Raw genomic sequence first — 14601 nt, 5'->3', positions numbered from 1 at the left:
GATGTTTTCTTGATAAGTGTGTGAATTGGACCATTTTCCTGTCCTGCTAAGTATTCAAAATGTGATGAGTACTTTTGGGTTTTAGGGAAAATGTAAAAAGTACAATATTTTCTTTAGGAATGTAGTGAGGTAAAGATAAAAGATGTCAATATAAATAGTAAAGTATTGTACAGATACCCCCCAAATCTACTTAAGTAGTACTTTAAAGTATTTTTACTAAAGTACTTTACACCACTGGTGCCGACAGAGGAGAAATCAGCAGACACTCAGGGCACAGAGGACCAGAGCTAACCATGCGTAGTCCAGAGGGACACTAGCACTAAGTGTATAGAAATGTCCTGATACTTTCCCAACCAGCGGCTACTACAGGGGCACCACTGTAATACAATCCTCAGGGATAGACCACTAGTGTCTTTGATCTCCATTTCAAAGAGACACTGACTTCCCTCTCTTTTCACTCCTCCCCTCCCCTGCCTTTTTATATAATATAATCTATCTACTGGTACAAACCACAACTTGATCAATAGAATGAAATTCCACTCTAAACAACCAAAATGTTGTGTTATGCACATTTAGGTATTTTCAAAGAGAAACCAAGAACGATGTGAAACCTCTAATAAGGGTCCATGACACAGCGAAGGGAGGAGGCTAAAAGCATGCAGCATCTTTATGTGTATATCACTCTTTATTTATAGCACAGAGGCAGGGTGTCACGATCGTGTGGTGGATTGACGGACCAAAACGCAGCTTTAGGAAAATAAGCCATCTCCTTTTATTGGTGAAGAAGGCAAACGAAACAAAAAACACTTAAACACTAAACAAAACAAGAAAACGATCGTGAAGCTAAACAACGATGTGCACACACTGGCTACAAACGTATCACATAGACAACTACTCACAACCAATGAGAGCCTATGGCTACCCTAAATAAGGCTCCCAATCAGAGACAACCGAAATCAGCTGTCTCTAATTGGGAACTCATTCAGGTAACCATAGACTCTCCTAGACAACTAAACATACATAGACAACACTAGACACATGTACTCCACACAAACCCATATACCATACCCAACAACCCCTTTACCATAAAAACACCCAAAACCAACAAAACACAAACATTCCCCATGTCACACCCTGACCTAACTAAAATAATAAAGAAAACAAAGAATACTAAGGCCAGGGCGTGACATAACCCCCCCCTTAAGGTGCGAACTCCGGGCGCACCATTACACAGTCTAGGGGAGGGTCTGGGTGGGCTTCCATCCACGGTGGCGGCTCCGGCTCTGGTTGTGGTCCCCACGTCACCACAGTCCCTAACCACCTCCTAGGCTTCCTCCAAATGACCCCCCTCCACATTAACCCCATTGCATTAAGGGGCAGTTCCGGACTAAGGGGCAGCTCCGGACTAAGGGGCAGTACCAGGGTAAGGGGCAGTACCAGGGTCAGGGGCAGTACCAGGGGCAGTACCAGGGTCAGGGGCAGTACCAGGGTCAGGGGCAGCACCAGGGTAAGGGGCAGCACCAGGGTAAGGGGCAGCACCAGGGTAAGGGGCAGCACCAGGGTAAGGGGCAGCTCCGGACTGAGGAATGGCAGCTCCGGACTGAGGAATGGCAGCTCCGGACTGAGGAATGGCAGCTCCGGACTGAGGAATGGCAGCTCCGGACTGAGGAATGGCAGCTCCGGACTGAGGAATGGCAGCTCCGGACTGAGGAATGGCAGCTCCGGACTGAGGAATGGCAGCTCCGGACTGAGGAATGGCAGCTCCGGACTGAGGAATGGCAGCTCCGGACTGAGGAATGGCAGCTCCGGACTGAGGAATGGCAGCTCCGGACTGAGGAACGGCAGCTCCGGACTGAGGAACGGCAGCTCCGGACTGAGGAACGGCAGCTCCGGACTGAGGAACGGCAGCTCCGGACTGAGGGACTGCAGCTCCGGACTGAGGGACGGCCCATGGCTGGCTGACGGATCTGGCCGCTCATGGCTGGCTGACGGATCTGGCCGCTCATGGCTGGCTGACGGATCTGGCCGCTCATGGCTGGCTGACGGATCTGGCCGCTCATGGCTGGCTGACGGATCTGGCCGCTCATGGCTGGCTGACGGATCTGGCCGCTCATGGCTGGCTGACGGATCTGGCCGCTCATGGCTGGCTGACGGATCTGGCCGCTCATGGCTGGCTGACGGATCTGGCCGCTCATGGCTGGCTGACGGATCTGGCCGCTCATGGCTGGCTGACGGATCTGGCCGCTCATGGCTGGCTGACGGATCTGGCCGCTCATGGCTGGCTGACGGATCTGGCCGCTCATGGCTGGCTGACGGATCTGGCCGCTCATGGCTGGCTGACGGATCTGGCCGCTCATGGCTGGCTGACGGATCTGGCCGCTCATGGCTGGCTGACGGATCTGGCCGCTCATGGCTGGCTGACGGATCTGGCCGCTCATGGCTGGCTGACGGATCTGGCCGCTCATGGCTGGCTGACGGATCTGGCCGCTCATGGCTGGCTGACGGATCTGGCCGCTCATGGCTAGCTGACGGATCTGGCTGCTCATGGCTAGCTGACGGATCTGGCTGCTCATGGCTAGCTGACGGATCTGGCTGCTCATGGCTAGCTGACGGATCTAGCTGCTCATGGCTGGCTGACTGATCTAGCTGCTCATGGCTGGCTGACTGATCTGGCTGCTCATGGCTGGCTGACTGATCTGGCTGCTCATGTCTGGCTGGCGGCTCTGGCAGATCCTGTCTGGCTGGCGGCTCTGGCAGATCCTGTCTGGCTGGCGGCTCTGGCAGATCCTGTCTGGTTGGCGGCTCTGGCAGATCCTGTCTGGTTGGCGGCTCTGGCAGATCCTGTCTGGTTGGCGGCTCTGGCAGATCCTGTCTGGTTGGCGGCTCTGGCAGATCCTGTCTGGTTGGCGGCTCTGGCAGATCCTGTCTGGTTGGCGGCTCTGGCAGATCCTGTCTGGTTGGCGGCTCTGGCAGATCCTGTCTGGTTGGCGGCTCTGGCGGATCCTGTCTGACGGACGGCTCTAGCGGCTCCTGTCTGGCGGGCGGCTCTAGCGGCTCCTGTCTGGCGGACGGCTCAGTGGGCTCATGGCAGACGGGCGGCTTTGCAGGCTCATGGCAGACGGGCGGCTTTGCAGGCTCATTGCAGACGGATGGCTCAGATGGCGCTGGGGAGACGGATGGCTCAGATGGCGCTGGGGAGACGGATGGCTCAGATGGCGCTTGGCAGACGGGCAGTTCAGTCATCGCTGTGCAGACGGCAGACTCCTGCCGGCTGAGGCGCACTGTAGGCCTGGTGCGTGGTGCCGGGACTGGTAGCACCGGGCTGGGGACACGCATCTCAGGGCTAGTGCGGGGAGCAGCAACAGGACGCACAGGACTCTGGGGACACACAGGAGGCTTGGTGCGTGGTTTAGGCACTGGTGGTAAAGGGCTGGAGACACGCACCATATAGCTAGTGCGTGGAGGAGGCACTGGTGGTACTGGGTTGGGTCGGGGAGGTGGCGCCGGAAATACCGGACCGCGCAGGCGTACTGGCTCCCTTGAACGCCGAGCCTGCCCAACCTTACCTGGTTGTATGCTCCCCGTCGCCTGACCAGTGCGGGGAGGTGGAATAACCCGCACCGGCCTATGTAGGCGAACCGGGGACACCATGCGTAAGGCTGGTGCCATGTACGCCGGCCCGAGGAGACGCACTGGTGACCAGATGCGTTGGGCCGGCTTCATGACATACGGCTCAACGCTCAGTCTAGCCCGGCCGATACGTGGAGCTGAAATGTACCGAACCGGGCTATGCACGCGTACAGGAGACACCGTGCGCTCTACTGCGTAACACGGTGTCTGCCCGTACTCTCGCTCTCCACGGTAAGTACAGGGAGTAGGCGCAGGTTTCCTACCTGACTTCGCCACACTCCCTTTAAGGCCCCCCCCAAGAAATTTTTGGGTTGTACTCACGGGCTTCCAGCCTTGTCTCCGTGCTGCCTCCTCATATCGCCTCCTCTCGGCTTTAGCTGCCTCCAGCTCTTCACGAGGAAGGCGATATTCTCCCGGTTGAGCCCACGGCCCCTTACCATCCAGTATCTCCTCCCATGTCCACGAATCCTGTGTAGGTAGGTCCTGTTGCCGCTTTCCATGCCGCTTGGTCCTATAATGGTGAGTAGTTCTGTCACGATCGTGTAGTGGATTGACGGACTAAAACGCAGCTTTAGGAAAATAAGCCATCTCCTTTTATTGGTGAAGAAGGCAAACGAAACAAAAAACACTTAAACACTAAACAAAACAAGAAACCGATCGTGAAGCTAAACAACGATGTGCACACACTGGCTACAAACGTATCACATAGACAACTACTCACAACCAATGAGAGCCTATGGCTACCCTAAATAAGGCTCCCAATCAGAGACAACCGAAATCAGCTGTCTCTAATTGGGAACTCATTCAGGTAACCATAGACTCTCCTAGACAACTAAACATACATAGACAACACTAGACACATGTACTCCACACAAACCCATATACCATACCCAACAACCCCTTTACCATAAAAACACCCAAAACCAACAAAACACAAACATTCCCCATGTCACACCCTGACCTAACTAAAATAATAAAGAAAACAAAGAATACTAAGGCCAGGGCGTGACACAGGGGAGAGAAAGAGGTGGTGTAAGGTGACGCTGTCCTAATATGGACGCAGTAACAGATAGTTGCTTGTGTACTGTATGTAGGCTTACAATACCCATAGCCCATCCATCCTCTCTGACCAGCCTCCATCCTTTTGTTTTTAGTTTAAATAACCTTCTGTCTTATGTAACCATACCAAATGTAACATATCATACTAATTTGAGTGTTACAGATTTATGTTTACTATGTTATGTCTAGTCTTTGAGGCCAGGCTGATCCCTCACACCTCCATTGTTTTTGGCTTAAGTAACCTTCTGTCTTATGCAACCATACCAAACGTAACATACCATACGTGCCACAAATGTACAAATGTAAGTGCCACAAATGTACTTTTACTATGTTACATCTAATCTTTGAAGCCAGGCTGATCCACCACACTTCCAAACAAAATCCAATTCCAGCACATTCTCCATTCTGCTCTACATTTTGTAAATGAATTACATTTGAATGGTGGAAAAACAAGCTGGCATGTTTCTCCATGCTCTCTGTCTCTGACCTTTCCGTGCTGTTTCTGTGTAGTGAGACTTAATTGTCCAGAGTGAGAGCCAGCCAGCCAGTAGGCCGCACATCATCAACAGACTGGGAATTAAACAGGCAGTGAATCCAGCAATCTGGAGGCTGCCTGGGAGAGAATGGGCTGTTTAGATTCAAAGTGGGCCAATTCATATAAGACAGAGGCCTCTCTGCATGGAAAAACAACTATCCAGTTGGCATAGGGATGGAAAGGGAAGAAGCTTTTAGCTTAACTCATTTAAACCCTAAGGGGAGTCAGACAATCAAAGCTCATCAATGTTATTTTTCCTCATTGTGTGTGCAGCTGCTGCAATATATGTCTATCACCACCGGCTGTACATCGATACATTGGGATTGCAACATTCAGACAGTAAAGTCACATGAGGAATTTCTTTATGAAAATTTTAAATAATTTATTATGTGTACAAATAAACAAAATTAAGAGACAAAACAATATTGTTTGTTCAATTTACCGTGGTGGTTGATGAACCTCAAATATTGAAGAAAAATAATTGACAGAAATTATTTAGCAGAAAAATTTGTTGAATGGATGAATGGGTTGCATTTATTCAACAATTCATTTCCTAGGTCTCATGAACCACCTATGTGTAGAACCTAAGATCTTATTGTGGAAACAAATGTTGCCAGGTCTGTCATGCTGTAGTTGATTTTGATTATGAGGACCAGAGTTCCAAATAATCATATGTCTGTGTATTTGTCAGGTAAACCAACATGATGACAGACATGGCCTTCTAGCTTGTTGTATATGTAATTACAGATATGTGTTCCGATTCAAGAAACTAGGTGTCACGCCCTGACCATATAGAGAGCTTTTTATTCTCTATGTTGGTTAGGTCGGGGTGTGACTAGGGTGGTTCATCTAGGTAATTATATTTCTATGTTGGCCTGGTATGGTTCCCAATCAGAGACAGCTGTTTATTGTTGTCTCTGATTGGGGATCATATTTAGGCAGCCATTTCCCCTTTGTGCTTTGTGGGATCTTGTTTTTGTGTAGTGCCTGTGAGCACTGCATTTTCTTCACGTTTCGTTTGTTCGTTTATTGTTTTGCTTTGAGTTTCACTAGTAATAAAATATGTGGAATCCAGATCCCGCTGCGCTTTGGTCCAGTTATGACGATCGTGACACTAGGCGTATGTCGCAAGTCACAACTTCACAGGAGAGCCTTTTGAACTGATTTTCTCGAACATGTGAACTTTCATGTGCCTTAATATCAAATCTGTAAATACTGTACAAATAAAATTGTTAAATTACGAGCATAGCTGGTTTAGCCACAGAAAAAGTAGGCAACCTTCCCGCTAGCCATGATTAGCTGAGATACTGAGTGGGTTGGACATGCCGAGAGATGAGTTTGGATTGGTCGGTGTTGCATCTTGTGTCTATAAAATGAGCTGCTCGTAATGCGTAAATAATTTCTACAGCATAAAAAAAAAAAGATATTAGGTTAGCCATGGAGAACTGCAAATACAGTATGTTGCTGCCCTGAATTTATTGGGCGCTATCGACAAAGTTCAGTGGGAAAAAGTTGTGATGGACTACTTTCTGGACTACTTTCTAGACAAAGATCGTGCCATGCAATGCTGACTCTCTCATTTCATAACACGTTTCGAAATCAGTGGAACACAACGGGCCAAACAAGCTGTGCAAACTAAACGGATACCACACAGGATGTCTTATAAAAGGGGTTGCAGTCTGCCATGAAACTTTCATCCATACAGGTAAGAATCTAGCTATAGATTCAGATATTATACGTTTCTAATTTTGTCCGAAAGTTGATTTCATTGCAAGCTAAAGCTTGCTGTTAGCCAGCCAGTTGGAGTTCGATGGCTCCTAACTAACAATGAGCCTAACGCTATTTGATTAACTTTAGCTTGTTATGACAATTGGTTTGTATTGCTAGTAACGTTACTCTATGGATTGGGATTATAGTTCATTTTTTAGCTATCTAGCTAACGTTAACGAGACATGTCTAAACAAAAGATCCCAAGTTAAAGCTTGCTTTTGGCTAGCTGAGGTTAGGTGGCTGGCTTGTTAGCTAACATTAACTTATGTGTATGAAGTGTGTGTAATGTTAATGATGTTTTCTCAGAATGCCATTTCGCATTGCTAGTTATAGCCTTGTGTTAGCTAGCTAACATTGAACATATTGGTTAACTTTAGCTAACTATGACAATCGGTTTGTATTGCTTGAATGCCATTTTGCATCTATTGTATAATAATGCTAAAATACTTGTATCTGGAATTTGTCTTTCAGCATTAATCAGTAGAACACGCCTGACTCTAATCCACCAGTCATACAGTCATCAACAAGAGAGCTGGCCCGAGCAAGCAATGGCAGCAGCACAGTCATTATCTATATGCACCATTTCTTCACCAAATACGGAGTTGGGAAAACTTGTGTGGACCTGAATTGTGATAACTGCAGTGGCCAAAACAAGAACAAGTTTGTGCTCTGGTATTGTGCCTGGTGGATCATGCACAAGCTCCACCACAATCTGGACCTTCACTTCCTGATCACAGGCCACACCAAGTTTGCCCCTGACTTGTGCTTTGGCCTCATCAAGCAGCGCTTCAGAAAGACCAGAGTGAACACTTTGTCTGAGATTGCTGATGTTGTGAAGTACAGGGGTTAACATCCCACAGCTGGTTGGACTGGAGGATGGTACGGTGCTGGTGGAAAGCTATGGCTGGCAACAACACCTGACTCCGTACTTCAGGCCACTGGCACAGATCATGCAGTACCAGCACTTCAGGTAAAAAATATTTTTATTTTTATGAGGTTATTCTTATCTAAACTTGGGAGGTGAATTGATGTTGTGCAGGGTTGTAATGTCTTCTGATTTTTTTGTTATTCTCTGTTTTACAGCTTCAATGCTCCGGAGCCTGGTGTTGTCGCCAAGGAGCGTTCAGACTGTCAAGACCAGGTTTCAGCTGCTGCGCAACGCTGACATCCTTCCTCCCATAGATTATCTGCTTGTAAAAGCACCACCTGGACTGTACACAGCTAGACAAACTATCTTTTTGACAAGATCAGGGAGTTTTGCCATGAAGAGGCTATGGACATCACGTGCCCTGAACCAAAGTCAAGGGCAGGACAGAAACAGACTCTCCGAATATAGATTCACTTGTTCATGTGTGGTTTGGACGGACCAGTCATCAGCACTATCTGCAGTGCCTCTATTCACATGACTCTCTCCTAACACGCACGCCATACGTTGCTGCTATTTTTTAATCCTGCTGCTCAGACACTACACCCCTGATTGTATGCATAACAACCTCGTCTATCACTATCGTTATTGTTCTTGTACATCCTGTATATTTTATTTATATTGACACTATCTATTTCTGATATTGCTACTATGCAAGTAACCATTTGGCTGTACCGTTTACACCTTCTGTAGAGACCATCCACTTAGCAACTTAGCAGAATATTGATATGTTTGGTCGTAACATGATTTTGTAACATACCACAACAATATCGTGTGACTGTATCAAGTCTCCACCACTTAAATATATAGCGCATGCATCTGTTTATGTACTGTACATGTGCATCTCACTCAGGTTTCAACTCAGGTTGCATGGCCTTAACTTATGTATGGAATACTATGTGATAAGTGCATGTGTAGCAGTATTTAAAGTATGCTAATGTACTGGTGTGAAGGCATTTGGGCAGTGGTGTAAAATACTTAAGTACCTTAAACAACTTCTTGTCAATAGGGGGAGCTGTTAGCACAATTTTTTTCTTGGTGTTCCCAAATTAAACTGCCTCGTACTCAATTCTTGCTCGTACAATATGCATATTATTATCACTATTGGATAGAAAACACTCTCTAGTTTCTAAAACCGTTTGGATTATGTCTGTAAGTGAAACAGAACTGGACTTGGAGCAATTTCCTCATGTGGAGTTGAGAAATGCAGATTTTTCCAACCTGTTCTCAGACCTGTGTATAACTTTGCCTGTCTTCTATTGGTTGAGATGCACTGCATACGCCTTCCCCTGGGTGTCAGTGAATAGAGGGCCTTGAAATGGAGTCTCTACGCAGATCAGAAAGTCTATAAATGGATTGGAATCGATGTGTCCCTCCATTTGATTCTTCGCGCTGACGCACTGAGGACATTGGCATGTCGTTTTAGAAGCTCCCGTTTTAGCTTCTAGTTATATCCGGCTCTGTTTTTATTCGATATAGGCTTTAAAGACATCATATTCTTGTTATTTTAAACCGATTTATATCAGTTTATGTCAGTATATTGCGATTTTCGGGTATTTCATTTTCTGGCGTTGTAGGAAGTTGGGTATCTCTCTCTCGCATGCTAATGTTTACTGCTAATTGCAACGTGGAAGACAACATTCTCCAACCCAGCAACGATTCTTTTGGACAAAGGACACCTATCCCAAGATTCTGATGGAAGCTCAGCTATTATTAAGAACTATTTATGCTGATAATTCGTTCTGTTGAAAAAAAGTTAAATGCATAAGACGCCATTACTTGCAGTGTAGCCTTGCGTTATCGCACCCTGTATTGCGCAGTAACGTTAATTTTAAAAATGTAATTCAGCGATTGCATTAAGAACTAATTTGTCTTTCAATTGCTGTCCAACCTGTATTTTTTTAGTCAAGTTTATGAATAGTTTTCGATAAGAATAGGTGCCTTTCCAAGATGGCGCCGGACAGATTGCTTGAGTATTTGGACACTATTCTCATTGTATAAGCACGATTTGTGCCGCTAAATATGCACATTTTCGAACAAACTCTATATGCATTGTGTAATATGATGTTACAGGACTGTCATCTGAAGAATTCTGAGAAGGTTAGTGAAAAAATTAATATATTTTGGTGGTTTACACGTTATCGCTCTTTTTGCCTTGAATCAATGCTGGGGTGATGTTTGCACGTGTAGTAAGCTAATATAACGCTATATTGTGTTTTCGCTGTAAGACACTAGGAAAATCTGAAATATTGTCTGGATTCACACTATCTGTGTCTTTCATCTGCTGTACGCTGTGTATTTTTAAGAAATGTTTTATGATGAGTAATTAGCTAATACACGATGGTCTCTGTAGTTATTCTAGTCGCTTTGGTGAGAGTTGTGATGGGGGCTGCAATAGTAAACTCTGATTTATACCTGAAATATGCACATTTTTTCTAACAAAACCTATGCTATACAATAAATATGTTATCAGACTGTCATCTGATGAGGTTGTTTCTTGGTTAGTGGCTATTTATATCTTTATTTGGTCGAATTTGTAATAGCTGCTGATGGAGTAAAAAAAATGGTGGAGTATGGAAGTGGTGTCTTTTGCTAATGTGGTTAGCTAATAGATTTACATATTGTGTCTTCCCTGTAAAACATTTTAAAAATCAGAAATTATGGCTTGATTACCAAGATGTGTATCTTTCATGTGGTGTCTTGGACTTGTGATTTAATGATATTTAGATGCTACTATTTACATGTGACGCTATGCTAGCCTATGCTAGTCAGCTTTTTTACTGGTGGGGGTGCTCCCGGACCCGGGTTTCTGAGGAAGTAGAGGTTAAAGTATTTTTACTTAAGTTGTTTTTTGTGGTATCTGTACATTACTATTAATATTTTTGTGAACTTTCACTTCGCTACATTTTTGTAAAGAAAATAATATACTTTTTACTCAATACATTTTCCTTGACAACAAAAGTACTTGTTACATTTTGAGAGGAAAATTGTCCAATTCAAACACTTATCAAGAGAACATCCATGGTCATCCATACTGCCTCTGATCTGGCAGACTCACTTAAAACTTCTTGTCAATAGGGGGGCGCTATTTTCACTTTGGAAAAAATCGTGCCCAAATTAACTTCTACCGCCTCAGAAACCCGGATCCGGGAGCACCCCCCTAAATTGAAAGACAATTTAGTTCTTAATGCAATCGCTGAATTACATTTTTTAAATTATCCTTACTGTTCAATACAGGTTGCGCCAAAGCGAAGCTACCCCAAAGAAAATGGCGGCATAAGCGTTTAACATTTTTTGACAGAACAACGATTTATCATCATAAATAGTTCTTACTATTAGCTGAACTGCCATCAGAATCTTGGGCAATGAATCCTTTCTCCGGTCTAATCATCTTTTGGTCGAAAGATGTCCTCTTGTCCCGTCGAAATGGCCACTAACGTTCACCATGTACTAGAAAAGTGCCCAGCTCCTCGAAGTGCGTCACACAGAAATGCCATAAAATCGCCCTAAACGGATATAAATTGCTATAAAATGGTTTAAATTAACTACCTTATGATGTTTTTAACACCTATAACGAGTAAAAACATGACCGGAGATATATTACTGGCTAAACAACAGCTTGGAAGGAGGCCAGTCCGACGTCCATCGTGCGTCAGGCGCAGAGACGAAAAGACATGTACTTCCGGTCATTGGTCTTTTATACAGGCCCTGATTGCGCAATCGACTCCATTCAAAGTGTCACCACTTACTGACATCTAGAGGAAGACGTAGGCAGTGTTTGTATCCTCATAGCATTTACAGGGACCTTAAAACTGACCTGGGAACAGGGGCCAAGATTTCTGAAATCTCACTCCCTGTCATGAAAAGTGCTGTAGAAGGAGTTCTGTTTCACTCAGAGACATAATTCCAACGGCTATAGAAACTAGAGAGTGTTTTCTATCCAATAATAATAATAATATGCATATTGTACGAGCAAGAATTGAGTACTGGGCAGTTTAATTTGGCAACATCAACAAACAAAAAAAGTGCTAACAGCTCCCCCTATTGAGTAGAGGTTAAAGTGCCTCGTACTCTATTCTAGATCATACAATATGCATATTATTATTATTGGATAGAAAACACTCTCAAGTTTCTAAAACTGTTTGAATTATATCTGTGAGTAAAACAGAACTCATTTTGCAGCAAACTTCCACACAGGAAGTGAAAAATCTGAAAACGAGGCTCTGTTCCAGGGCCTGCCTATTCAACTGGCTTATATTTATCGATATGCATGCACTTCATACGCCTTCCACTAGATGTCAACAGGCAGTGGAAGGTGGAATGGGGTGTCTAGCTTGATCTGAGGTCGAACAAGAGCTTTTGGAGTGGCAGGTCAGGAATTTCCTTTCTCTACCTAGGCGTGCGAAGCACCTCCATATATTGTCTTCTGATAAGCGTTCGGTATACACGGCTAATATCTCCGGCTCTGATTTTATTTGATACATGTGATAATAACATCGTAAGGTATATTTTTTCAACCGAGTTTTATCAGATTATTCAACGTTTATTGGGACTTTGAGTTTTCCGTTCTTTGCGTCGAGAGAAACTGGGAACGTCATCAACATTGGCTAGCATTGTGGCGCGAATTCGACAGGAGAAAAGGACATTCTAAAACCAAACAACGCTTTATTCTGGAAATAGGACTCATTGTACAAGATTCTGATGGAAGCTCAGCAAAAGTAAGAACAATTTATGCTGTTATTTCGTATTTCTGTGGAAAATGTTATTTCTATTCTCCGCCGTTTTGGCGGGCGCTGTCTCGCAATAATGCAAGCTGTTTGTTATGGTAAAGTTATTTTTAAAAATCTAACACGGCGGTTGCATTAAGAACCAGTGTATCTTTCATTTGCTGTACAACATGTATTTTTTAGTAAGTTTATGATGAGTTCTTTGGTCAGATTAGGTGAGTGTCCAAAATAGGTGAGTGTCCAAAATAGCTCCTGACATTCTGGGGAAATGTTGCTACATTTTCACAATGTATAACCACGGTTTGCAGCTCTAAATATGCAAATTTTCGAACAAAACATAAGTGTATTGTATAACCTGATGTTATAAGACTGTCATCTGATGAAGTTGTTCAAGGTTAGTGATTAATTTTATATCTTTTGCTGGTTTTTGCGAATGCTATCTATGCGGTGAATAAATGCGTTTGTGTGTTTGGCTATTGTGGTAAGCTAATTTAATGCTATATTGTGTTTTCGCTGTAAAACACTTAAAAAAATCGGAAATATTGGCTGGATTCACAAGATGTTTATCTTTCATTAGCTGTACACCATGTATTTTTTATAAATGTTTTATGATGAGTATTTAGGTATTTCACGTTGCTCTCTGTAATTATTCTGGCTGCTTTGGTGATATTTTGGATGGTAGCTGCAATGTAAAACTATGATTTATACCTCAAATATGCACATTTTCGAACAAAACATAAATGTATTGTATAACATGTTATAAGACTGTCATCTGATGAAGTTGTTTCTTGGTTAGTAACTAATAATATCTCTATTTGGTCAGTTTTGTGATAGCTATCTATGCGGTAGAAACATGGTGAAAATATGCAGTTGAGTCTTTGGCTATTGTGGTTAGCTAATAGAAATACATAGTGTTTTCGCTGTAAAACATTTTAAAAATCGGAAATGATGGCTGGATTCACAAGATGTTTATCTTTCATTTGCTGTATTGGACTTGTGATTTCATGAACAGTATATTTCAATGATATCCCTGTCCCGTTAGGCTAGGCTATGCTAGTCAGCTTTTTTGATGAGGAGGATCCTGGTTCCGGGACGGGTATTTGTCACGTTCCTGACCTTATTTGCCATTGTTTTACTTTGTTTAGTTGGTCAGGACGTGAGCTGGGTGGGTAGTCTATGTTATGTGTTTCTATGTTGGGTTAAATGTGTTGCCTGATATGGTTCTCAATTAGAGGCAGGTGTTTGACGTTTCCTCTGATTGAGAACCATATTAACCTGATGAGGACAGAGGGCGCTGTTGTCACTTTGGGGGAAAAACGTGCCCAATTTAAACGGCCTCGTACTCAATTCTTGCTCGTACAATATGCATATTATTATTACTATTGGATAGAAAACACTCTCTAGTTTCTAAAACCGTTTTAACCTGTTGGGGATGGGGGCGCTGTTTAGACTATTTATGCTAATGTGGCTAATTTTTTAAACGGCTTCCCACAAAATCCTTGATCGTACAATATGCATATTATTATTATTATTGGATAGAAAACAGTCTATAGTTTCTATAGGAGTTGAAATTTTGTCTCTAAGTGGAACAGAGCCCATTCTACAGCAATTTCCCTGACATGGAGTCAGATTTGAGAAATGTTGGCCACTTTTCTGAAGTCAGTTAAAAGGGCACTGTCGTTGCTATGACTATACGGACACTTCTTACGTCTTCCCCTGGATGCCTTTACGTGATGACGATTCCAACGGGCTCGATTGCTCGTTCACAGGCCCTACAAATGAAAAAAACCTTTAGCTAGCAAGTCTTTTCTTGCTGCGTAACGCGCGTGGAAGACACCGACCCTCTCCTGTTCCAAGCGTTAGTTTAGCCTGTTATATTTCTCCGGTCATCTTTTCACTCGTTATAGGAGTTACAAACATCACAAAGTAGTTAATTTAAAGCGTTTTATAGCAAT

At 44.0% G+C, this 14601-nt stretch overlaps 1 protein-coding gene and 1 long non-coding RNA gene across 3 annotated transcripts in view; one reads left to right on the top strand and one right to left on the bottom strand.

Annotated features, from left to right (window-relative positions):
* LOC129818137 (delta-sarcoglycan-like) overlaps positions 1 to 14601 on the bottom strand; it is a 317531-nt gene that overhangs the window by 77148 nt on the left and 225782 nt on the right. The window lies entirely within an intron of this gene.
* Positions 6561 to 8896, top strand: LOC129818147 (uncharacterized). The gene is made up of 3 exons (XR_008753907.1): positions 6561 to 6929; positions 7466 to 7964; positions 8078 to 8896. It is a non-coding gene; the product is annotated as an uncharacterized LOC129818147 (long non-coding RNA).

This window comes from Salvelinus fontinalis, chromosome 2 (assembly GCF_029448725.1).
Source record: "Salvelinus fontinalis isolate EN_2023a chromosome 2, ASM2944872v1, whole genome shotgun sequence".
NCBI classification, from domain to species: Eukaryota; Metazoa; Chordata; class Actinopteri; order Salmoniformes; family Salmonidae; genus Salvelinus; species Salvelinus fontinalis.
This window is presented reverse-complemented; position numbering and strand designations above follow the sequence as displayed.